Here is an 11,560-nt window from a genome sequence, read left to right as displayed (position 1 = left end):
TCTCACATCATTCATCTGTTGACCCGTCAGTCTCACACATCATTCATCTGTTCTGACCCGTCAGTCTCTGACATCATTCATCTGTTCTGACCCGTCAGTCTCTCACATCATTCATCTGTTCTGACCCGTCAGTCTCTCACATCATTCATCTGTTCTGACCCGTCAGTCTCTGACATCATTCATCTGTTCTGACCCGTCAGTCTCTGACATCATTCATCTGTTCTGACCCGTCAGTCTCTCACATCATTCATCTGTTCTGACCCGTCAGTCTCTCACATCATTCATCTGTTCTGACCCGTCAGTCTCTCACATCATTCATCTGTTCTGACCCGTCAGTCTCACACATCATTCATCTGTTCTGACCCGTCAGTCTCACACATCATTCATCTGTTCTGACCCGTCAGTCTCACACATCATTCATCTGTTCTGACCCGTCAGTCTCTCACATCATTCATCTGTTCTGACCCGTCAGTCTCACACATCATTCATCTGTTCTGACCCGTCAGTCTCTCACATCATTCCTACAATAAGTTTCTGTCATCTGCATATTTATTCACAACTAATTTCTCACTCACTGTACAGTGTGCACACCAACAACAGGGACATAATAGGACACACAGACCAGTGAGGAGCCCATGGCAGAACCGAAGTGCAGGTAGTCTCAGGTTCGGTGCCCCAGTGCGCACCCGGGTCCGTATGACAGCATTCACATTAGTGATTTTACATGCGAACCGTGCCCCGTTCTGAACTAAACTGCCAGTGTGAAAGCACCCTATGAGTAAGTAATAATTAACAAAGATAAAAACACAGCTCACATTACGGTACTGTAAAACGAGTCAATGTTATAATTAATGCATAATGCACTTTCCCAAAATCTAGGGCATTCTTGCTTGTGAAAAGTTATCAGGTTAATAATTACATTTAATGTTTTTATACATGACATTAAATTCATTAAAGTTGACAAGTTTTTTGCATTTATTCAGTTTTACATTTGTTGATACAGGATGTTGCATGTGGAGGAAAAATAACATTTAAATGAATTTTGTGGATTCAACCAGTTAAACTCCTTCAACATTTGTGGCATGATATTAATCACCACAGAAATAACTGTCAACTCGCTCTTTACTAAAAAAAAAAAAGGACAGGGACTTACAATTGATGTAAATGGGCTAAGATTAAAATACACACTGTTTCAATAGTATTGTCACAAGACTTAAACATTATCTATGTAAACATCACTTACTAATTTTGTCTGTGTGAATGTATGTGCAATGTTTCCTCTTTATATGTCATAACATAAAGCTGGTAAACCTGGTAACTGTTGTAAGATAAGCACATGGATACCAGAGAGTCATGTGACCAACTATATCAGAGGTCAGAAATATATCAGAGGTCGGGATAATCACTGACACGTGACAATAGCTGATGTATTTCATTTAAATAGTCACTCAAACTTGCATATGGACATAGATTTTGAGGTAATCATTCCTCAGTCACAGCCTGTTTTATTAAGCCTGTCCAATAAATACTATTTAAAAACTTTGAGTCAAAGTTGTTTTCTTTTGTTGTCAACATAGTGTCACACATGTTGTGAATAGAGATAAACATCTACTGACCCCGGAACATCCCTTTAACTTGAACTACTTTTATTATCTGAAAGCAATATAAATCATGTAGTAAAGACAGTAAATCAGGACACTATAAAAGGAACACGAGAGGCTGTGAGGACGACAGAGCAAGAGCTGGAAACAAACATCAGTGAAGAATGAAGGGTTTAGTGTGTTTACTGCTGCTGTTGGAAACCTTTGTGTGTGTCGTACAGCATCAGGTAGATGGAGGACTCGATGAGAATGAGATCAGTCAACAGCTCAGATCTGAGGACGCAAGACAGAATCCCCCTCAAACAGACACTTTGAGAGATGAAGCTTCAACTGACAGCCAACAAAACTACCATCTGTGTTTCACTGACATCCATGCAGCGCTGAGAGAACTGACCGCCACGGTTACAGAGCAGAAAGGAAACATCAGAGAACTGACCGCCACGGTTACAGAGCAGAAAACCATCAACAAAGAACTGACCGCCACGGTTACAGAGCAGAAAACCAACATCAGAGAACTGACCGCCACGGTTACAGAGCAGAAAACAAACATCAGAGAACTGACCGCCACGGTTACAGAGCAGAAAACAAACATCAGAGAACTGACCGCCACGGTTACAGAGCAGAAAACCAACATCAGAGAACTGACCGCCACGGTTACAGAGCAGAAAACAAACATCAGAGAACTGACCGCCACGGTTACAGAGCAGAAAGCAAACATCAGAGAACTGACCGCCACGGTTACAGAGCAGAAAGCAAACAACAGAGAACTGACCGCCACGGTTACAGAGCAGAAAGCAAACATCAGAGAACTGACCGCCACGGTTACAGAGCAGAAAACCATCAACAGAGCTTTAGAGACGCGACTGAGTGAACAACAGACGTTTGTCCTGGAAGAGCTGAACAAGAAAAATGATGGTACCTCACCAAAACATTCACTCTTTCATCAATGATCCTCAAAGTAAAACACCAATGCAATACATTGCATAGTGTATATGTTAGTGTAAAATGTAGTGTATACTGTGTAAATGTTGTTATCTATTACAATAATCAGTGTAAATGTCATTTAACAGAATCTTTATTCCTTCACAGAAATATCAAATCTTACTCTGGGTCAAGTGGAGTTGAGAAAGGAAAATAGAGGTGAAAGTTTGCTTGAATGATGTTAAATTCAGTCTATACATTCTCAGTGCAATAGAGTAATTTATCATAATATTGCTTATGTTTTTAACAGACAGAGAAATAGCTTTTTCTGCTTCACTGGTGCAATCTGGCAGTGGATATACTGGTCCTTTTACCACTGACATCACACTAACCTACAGGAACGTCTTCACAAACATAGGGAACGCCTACAACCCAATCACAGGTAATTATCAATGAAATGAGTCATAAAACTCAGTTTATAGTAATGAAAACCCTTCTGCTCCATTCAGACCTCTATGCAGTTGTGTAATGTGTATAAAAGAATAAAAACTATTACACAGTGTGGTTGGTGATTAAAAGGGATAGTTCACTTTAAAATGAAAATTAACGCATAATTTACTCACCCTGAAATCATCCTAGGTGTTCTTCTTTCAGACGAATACAATCTGAGTTATATGAAACAAATAGGGCTGTGCAACAAACTGAAGCTCCTCTTCTATTATGTAGAAATCCTCCAACATTTCTCTTCAAAATTGCTAAATCACGACTGGTGTTTTGTTTTGAGCTTCCGTGTTCATCATTACGTTGCGTCGGGTCAGGGGTTAGTCTTCCACCGTAAATCATTTTATAATGGATGGATGCACTTTTTTGGGCTTCACATTTTCTCCAGCCATTCACTCCCATTATAAAGCTTGGATTAGCCAGGATTGTTAAATATAACGATTGTGTTCGTCTGGAAGAAGAACACAGGAAACCGCTGATTCTGTATCTCTTGTTATTTGATTTAGGTGTTTTCACAGCCCCGCTGAAAGGAGCGTACATGTTCAGAGTCTCTGTATATGGTGGTGGAGGAACTCCAGCATCTGTAACCATTGATAAGAATGGAGAGCGTATGGTTATGGCACATGATACTCAGGCTCAGGATCGGTTAAACGCCTCTAATGGAGTTGTGTTGATCCTGGAGGTTGGAGATGTCGTCTATGTGAGACTTTGGTCTGGCAACAGGATATATGATAACACGAATAGCCTCAACACTTTCAGTGGTTTCCTACTGTTTCCCTTAAGATAACAGGAGATTTGCAGAATGTGATTCCAATAATTCTGAACCTTCAGTGTATGATTTAAGATGAAAATCATGAAGAGTCATTAACATATGAATCTTTATTAATGAGGTATAATGTGTGTGTTTGAAATTTGCAATAGATTAAATGTATAAAAGTCAGAGCTGTCTATTCATGTAACTCTGAATAAAGAGTTTCAGTGTGTTCAGAGTTTCAACCCATGAATATCACATGTGACTCAAAAGTGTTTTGTTAAAGCAGTGAACCTAATAATGTTAAATAATATATTTTTAAGTATAGTTTGTTGCTGATCCTAAATCATCCTCCTCCGCCTGGGTGGAGTTTGGTCTAGCCGTTGGTCGACTGGCTCGATTACCTTGTACCTTACATTATGGCCCCGTAGAAGCAGTTTTTGTAAAAATAGGCTAACGATTGCGTCATAATCACGCGACTCTCTGTCGCACTGTAGATAAATTACTGTATAGACAGGCGGAGAAGCTCGCAAGCAATCGGGGGGACGTGGAGGCATAAAGTCCGATAAAGTCAAGGGAGAAGCCCATAGAGAGTGATAAAGTTGATCCTACTGCTAGCTCATGGACAGCTAATACTCACGCTCTCCGTCTCTGCGAGATTCGGAAGGGAATGATTCAGATTTCTCTCGGCACAGCTACTAGAAGACTGAAAACTGTCAGACACGTTGCTCGCGTCACCAAGCTCAGTTTGAGTCTGCGCAGTTCGCCTGGCGATCAGGAAGTGAGTGCTTCAAATGGGCTTCACTTTTCTCCGTTGAAATCTATGGGGTCGCTGTGTCCATCTTATATACTGTCTATGGTCGGGACCAGCGCGACCAAATAAACTATATATTTGTGGAATCTTTTGTAAAGTAGCTAAATGTATTCTTTCTTTGTCTTGTTTTAATTTTCGTTTGGCATTGCCACTTAGTTGCTGCCGCTTCTCCATTATATCATTGTCTGCAGACAAATTCATGGTGTAACCGTTGCGCATGTCACTCCCACTCAGTGCAGGTGTAGTACGTGCTTATGTAAAGTTATAGAATTGGAATTTTCTATCGCTTGTTAGTTGGTCAAGCATTTGATTTATTAATAATAAGAACAGAAAAAACGATTAAAATAAATGTAAAAAAAAAAAAATTCACCAGATGACAAAAAAAAAAAAAAACGCCCATATGGTTAATCCGCCCTTGGTGGCAAGGTACTGTATGTGGGCTCTTGGGAAAAGACTGAGACTTCCGGTGGCCGATCGAGGGATCTTCACTGGCGTTTGTAACAAAAATAATAAACAATTTAAGATCATTAAGGTATTAGGATTTTATTACATAAAACGTGGCATTTTTTAAGAGATGTACAAGCCAAATTTGAACTTGAATGTACAACATGACACGATTCAGGCTTTGACTTTCTGAAATTTACTAACTTTATGGAAAATGTATAATAATGACCATTTAATTCTTAAAAATTTCTGACATAATTCATTTTTATAATTAAAACAATTAACTTAATTGTAAAGCATGATACGATTGAATGCTGTATTGAAACATTTGGATTTTCTGAAATGTTCAAAATTTAAGAAGATATATAAAAAATTTTATTCATTAATTCAAACACAGACAAAGACATAACATTGACCCATTTTTAATATAATTTTCTCCAGTAAACATATCTTGACTTAAAGTGCCCCTATTATGGATTTTTGAAAATTACCTTTCATGTAGTGTGTAACATAGCTCTAAGTCAGGGGTGGGGAACGTTGGTCCTGGAGAGCCACTGTCCTGCAGAGTTTAGCTCCAACCCTGATTAAAAACTCATCTGATTGTAGCCTTAATGATCCAGAGATTGATTAGCTGGTTCAGGTGTGTTTGATTAGGGTATAAGTATACATCCATGTTCACAGTACAGTTAGTGGACATACTGTGTTGCTCAGTGGCCTACATTACTTCTGGACAATACTGTGCTACCTGATTGACTGTTGTTTTGAACACCTGTGCACTTTCACATTTTCACAGAGGATATTACAGTTGGACGCGATGGCCAGTATAATCCTAAACTTTTGCTGTGTTTCCTTTATTTGACTGACGACTGCTTCTCAAATCTCAGAGTTCAATGTAGGATTCGCAAACTGCTTGCTCTTGAAAGATGGTGTTCAAAATACTTAGTTTTGAGTTTTATATTGAGTAGGTCTCTAACTGCTAACTGGTTAACTCACATTATTACTGTCTTACTGAAATACTTCTGCTAATCAGCTGTGGGCCACTATTAGTTAAAACTGTGTCTATTAATGCAGATCGTATGTCGTTCTCACTACTTTGAGTAAAGATTAAGCATGGAGCAAGATTTGTTTTACCAACGTTTATGTTACATCAGTCATTCAGGCTAGTGCTCGGCTAATGTATGCACTGTTATTGATACAGTTTCCACATACAGTTTTACAGTTTCACCGCAATAAAGTAGAAACATACTCAGTAAATAAATAAGTACAAGTAAAATAATCGGTTTGTTGATGGACATGCACTTGTTAATGCTGATGGTGAGGAATTACAGTTGCAACATCTCATAATGTCCCTCAAACTGAGTAGTGTATCACTGAGAAACGTCCTGCTCGAGTCGTGCAATGGAGGTTTGGGTTGAATAACTAACTTAGTTCTTCCAATGTTTCATCATCGGACTCGCTCTCAGATCAATGTCATTGTTGGTTACTGTGTTTAGTTTGCGGTGTAGTAAGCCTCAGGACAGCTGACGTTGTTTTGGCAATGGGCTTTTTTGTTTTCGACACGTGCACTGTATGGGGTTGACCAATCACAACAGACTGAGCTGTCTGGCCAATCAGAGCAGAGTAGCTTGCGGAAAGAAGGAATTTAGAGAGATTGATTCATCGGATGAGTCGTTTGATAATCACTAAAATTGTGGTGATGTGCAAATGTATTTTATGAGAAAATTAAACAGTTTTTTTTTACCTTTGATGCATGTAAACCTGTTGTAGGAGACTCCAAAACAACATTAGGACACTTTAAAATAATATAATAGGGGCACTTTATCCCCCCGAGCACAAACTCACTGTAGTCTATTTGTTAAAAAGAAAATGTATCCAATGAACTATTCCTCCATTTACACCTAGAACCAGGAGACGTTCCTGGAGTTAATATATCTGCATAGTATTAAAGGCAGAGGTATAATCAAAAAGAACACGCACATAAGCCTTTGCTTGTTGTAAATGGCTAGCAATTGTATCAACCATAGTGAGCGTGGCATCCTCTGTCCCTCTTTGCGATTTATATGCAAATTGCAGTACATCTAGTTGCTCATATATATATATATATATATATATATATATATATATATATATATATATATATATATATATATGGTATAAGTTGATAACTAATTACTCTTTCCATGTGTAACCTTTGGCTAAAATTACTTAGGAAACCTGACTACGCCACCTTGGTTATTTCTCCACCCAGGAAAATAAAATATAAATACCCCAAAAGGAATTAAACCAAAAGGAGTTACAATAATATGAAGGACCCTGCTGGTTCGGATTGGATTAAAGACAGAGACATGACTTTCTGAAATGATACAAAAATGTATTTCACAAAAAAAAATGATTCTAAAACATTTTAAAAATGAATCTCTTTCCCAGTTTACCAATGAAATACCCACAGTTAATAAGAGACCATAATCAACCCAACTTTAACAGAAGGGACAAACCACACAGCTAATCTGTGAATAAAGCTTCTTAAAGCAAATGATAAACAAAAATAAAAGAACAATACCAAAGAAAAAAGAAAAACATTCACATGTGGATATACACTGGCAAAGAAACCTGTCATACCAACAAAAGAAACCAAAAAAAAGGGAAAAGAATACATAAACAATCCAAACGACACAATATTTAAATCACAATTATTATTTAAAATCTTTCAAGCTGTTTTAAGGAGCCAGACTACAGGCTTGTTAGTTTAATTCATAATAATTTCAAAATGTACTCATCGGGTCTTGGATTCTTGGGGTCTTAGACAGTCTCCAGACCAGCATCAGTTTAAATGTGTGTGTAGAGGCTGTTGATGTCAATTGTAAATAAAAAGAATTCATAAAAAGAATTCATAGTCAGCCAATTTTTTTTTATAAAATCATACGTATCTTTAACCCTCTGGGGGCTAAGGTGTTTTTGGGGCCCTTGGGATGTTTTGAAATGCCCTGACATTTGTGCTTTTTTCAGTAATTTATAAACATGTTAAGGCCAAAGGTGTAAATTCACTCTATATAGCACAAACGGGGCTACCATAATATGTGAGCAACATGTATGTACATGTTTGTATTTTTAAGAGAATAATGTTTATGCATGGTTATTGAAAAAAATAAAAATGTAAGTTGCTGAAATAGACCACAAAACGCATACTAAATATGTGTTCCGAAGACTTTTGACTAATGGATGTTGTCGCTTCGAGTTCTGGTTTCAAAATGATGTGAAAAACATCCTGCCTAATCGTTCACATAAAACAATACATTGATTTAAACTTTGTAAGACTGTTTTTTTTGTCAGAAGAGGTTTATGCGTGGGAGTGGTAATGGCCCATCAATATTAATGAGATTCAGACCCGGGGTGTGACAGACACTCCCCCAATGGCCCATCATGAGGCAAGCCTAAACAAAGAGATTCAAAGGTTTTGTTTTTCAATCTGTTTTATTGTAATTCCTCTATGTGGAGGAACTAAATGTTCAACTGAAGACACAAGTGAACATTACATCCTGGCATTTCCAAGGTGTGTCCTGCCTTTTACCAAGCTGACCTTTTACAAAGCACACAGATCTTGCGACCAACTGTGCAAAAAGGAATATTTCGCAAAAACTGCAATGGAAACAGTTTTTGAGCATTTACAGTCACCTGACTTAGAAGACGCGGTGTGTTTGGGATCCGTGTACGCAAATAATAATAATCATCATCATTATTAAAACATTTATTAGGCTACATATTTAGAGACGCTTTTATCCAAAAAAGGAGCAAAGCAATTCGTCAAATGTCATTCATAATACGGGTTAGACAATAATAATACAGGGCTAAGATTATCACAAATAAACACAAGATTTTGACACATATCCAAGGGTTTGTGTGGAGTGTGGAGCGCACGCACTACATGGCACGGAGCCGCGGACGCGAACACTTGCATTTTCCTATCAACAGTGAAACAACTTAAAATAGCCTACTACTCTTATCATTTCTGGTCATACAGAAAATAATAATACATTATTCGCAACTACTTTTATTTGTGTAAACTGGTGATCATAGTAACCAAACCTATGCGCGTGAACTCGACAATCGACTACTTTGGACTTCGACCGAAAACAGGAACTAAATACAGGTATTTGCGCTGGCTGATATAACATCATTTTTATTCATATCTTTCACATCTACTGCAGTCAGATTCACTCGTGTTCACTCTTAAGGAATCACTCAACATGGCTGGGCACTTGTATGACACATCAAATATGTTAAGAGGATAAAAGCAGGTTTAAAACTTGCCCCATTCAAGTCAATAGGGTGCAAATTTTAAAAATAGGATAACACAGTGTAGGCAACACCGATTTTTGTCGTTGTTCTCTGTATTGACAGCACTCCAAATTTACTAAAAATTGAGTTTTTTAATGTTAAAATTGACCGGAGTTCTCCTTTAAGATCATGTCTATGTTATGATTGTACTGTACAATTAAATACAATCGTTGCTTAGTCTGCAATGCAGTCTGAATTCACTTTACCTCAGAGCGTCCGTTAACTGAATTGAGAATATCATCTGAAAATCCGATAGCAGCAGCAATTTTCATTCAACCAGCTGATTTCTGTAAATGAATGTAAAGCTAAATGTATATTGATTGATATAAATGTATATTGTATATAAATGTATGTTGAAGTCTCAACACTAAATTAAAGGCCTGTCTCATATAGACGCCTGTCTCCAATACAAGCCGGTGCAGTTCGGCGATTTGGGAAAATAAAAGCCCGGGCTATTATTTGAAGTTTTACGGTAAGTATAATTTCGCTTTGAACATAAGTTGCATATTGTTACTTTCGACCCCGTCAGTTGGGACGAAAGTAACACACAGGTGGGTCAGAAGTAACAGAACAATACAAGCTAGATTTTTTAGGGTTACTCTTGTTTTCATCAAATATACCTGACTATGACTTTGTTAATATGTAACTGCAAACATATTTTGTCCTTTATCTTAGCAAAAAAATATATTAAATTACATTTTCATTTTAAATTCCAGTTTCATCAAATGTTTCAAAAATAAGACATTACAAACTTGATTTGATTAGAATATCTTTTTATTGCCAATGTCAATCCATTCTATAAAACATTCAACCGTATGAACAATATGAAAATTAAACTAAATTAGCATAAAATAATCAAAATAATCTAAGAGTAGTCGTGTTTCCATCCAGATGTTTTTATGCGTAAATTCAAACTGTGCATAAAAAATCTGGATGGAAACACTGCAAATTCATTGGTGGAGGTGGAAAAGCTTTGGTCTGTATGGTATGTATGTAAGGTATGTATGGCTAACCTAAATGTGAGGGATAAAATGTGAGGGTGACATACTGAAATCAGCTGTTCCTCAACATTTCTCTAGTGAAACCTAGAAACAAGAAATGCCACCATAACTCGGATGGAAACCTTATGTAAACAGTAGGCCCACAAACAAAAAAGAACATAAAAAAGGCATTAGCCTACTCATGGTCACAGTTGTGACAGATATAATGTTCTGCTCCCTCAGTGCATGCTTCATGTGACCAGAGCTGGCAAAAGAGACACTGAACCCACACTTCCCCAGGCAAGGATGAGCTGAATGTTTCTTTACACACAAGACATTCCTCATCCTTGTCCGAGGAAACTGTGGGTGCAGTGTTTGTGGGTGCAGTGTTTTGAGTGTGAGGTGTGAGGAGCCTTGTCTTTTGGAGCCGGCGGCTTCTTCTGGATCCTCTTCTGTTGCTCCTCCTCCAGAGCTGCCCTCACCGGAAAGTCCGTGAGGATTGCCGTTGACCTGCTACATTCAAAGTGAGAAAAAATGCGGTCAACATTTGTATAAATTTACAGGCAGTTATTGCTCATCCTCTGTCCACATGATAGCATAAATAAAATACTCAGGAAAAAGCAAAGCTCCCCGTTTTGTGTCCTTTCACGGACCAGCCTTTGAAAAGGGAGGTACAGCTGCTGGAATGAATGCCTGGACAGAAGTCCTGGAATTCAGGCCTACACTAGTGTGACTTACCTCAAGCATACCTCTTCTCCCTTCTTCAGGAGGGACAGCTTAATCAGCGGACACAGAAACAGTAATATTAATATCAAGTGCACAATTCTATTTTAGTAATTATTTTACTAAAATCCTTCAGGACTAAACAAGTATATCTTATTATATCTTACCTGAACAGACAGCTGGGTGGTCAGGGATAGTAGACACTTTTCTATGGTCCCTGGTTGAACCAACAGGATACTCTGGCATATACTCCTCCCTCAAACTAGTCTCAGCCTCAGACGTCACGCCCACGGAACGTTGGCTAAACGTCTGATGCATATGGTACACTTAACTGGAAACACTTCAGAAATGTCGAAGTCGTCATCTGATTGGTTGAATTTTATCGGATTTCCGGGGGGCGCGAGTGTCGCGTTTATTTTCAGTCCGCTGGGAAACAAAGCGCAGACGTGTGATTGCGGAAGAAAAACTGTTGTGTCGCTGAACGAAACGA

The 11,560-nt window shown here is 38.2% G+C and overlaps 1 long non-coding RNA gene across 1 annotated transcript; it reads right to left on the bottom strand.

The window, feature by feature from the left end:
- Positions 1 to 10,308: 10,308 nt before the first annotated feature.
- Positions 10,309 to 11,309, bottom strand: LOC307004225. The gene is made up of 3 exons (XR_013798947.1): positions 11,238 to 11,309; positions 11,086 to 11,123; positions 10,309 to 10,857 (listed from the first exon to the last, which is right to left on the bottom strand). It is a non-coding gene; the product is annotated as an uncharacterized lncRNA (long non-coding RNA).
- Positions 11,310 to 11,560: the final 251 nt, after the last annotated feature.

The sequence above is a fragment of the Phoxinus phoxinus genome (genome assembly GCF_949152265.1).
Source record: "Phoxinus phoxinus genome assembly, chromosome: 9".
Taxonomy (NCBI): domain Eukaryota; kingdom Metazoa; phylum Chordata; class Actinopteri; order Cypriniformes; family Leuciscidae; genus Phoxinus; species Phoxinus phoxinus.
Note: the sequence above shows the minus strand (reverse complement) of the source record. Positions and strands in the feature narration are given on the sequence as shown.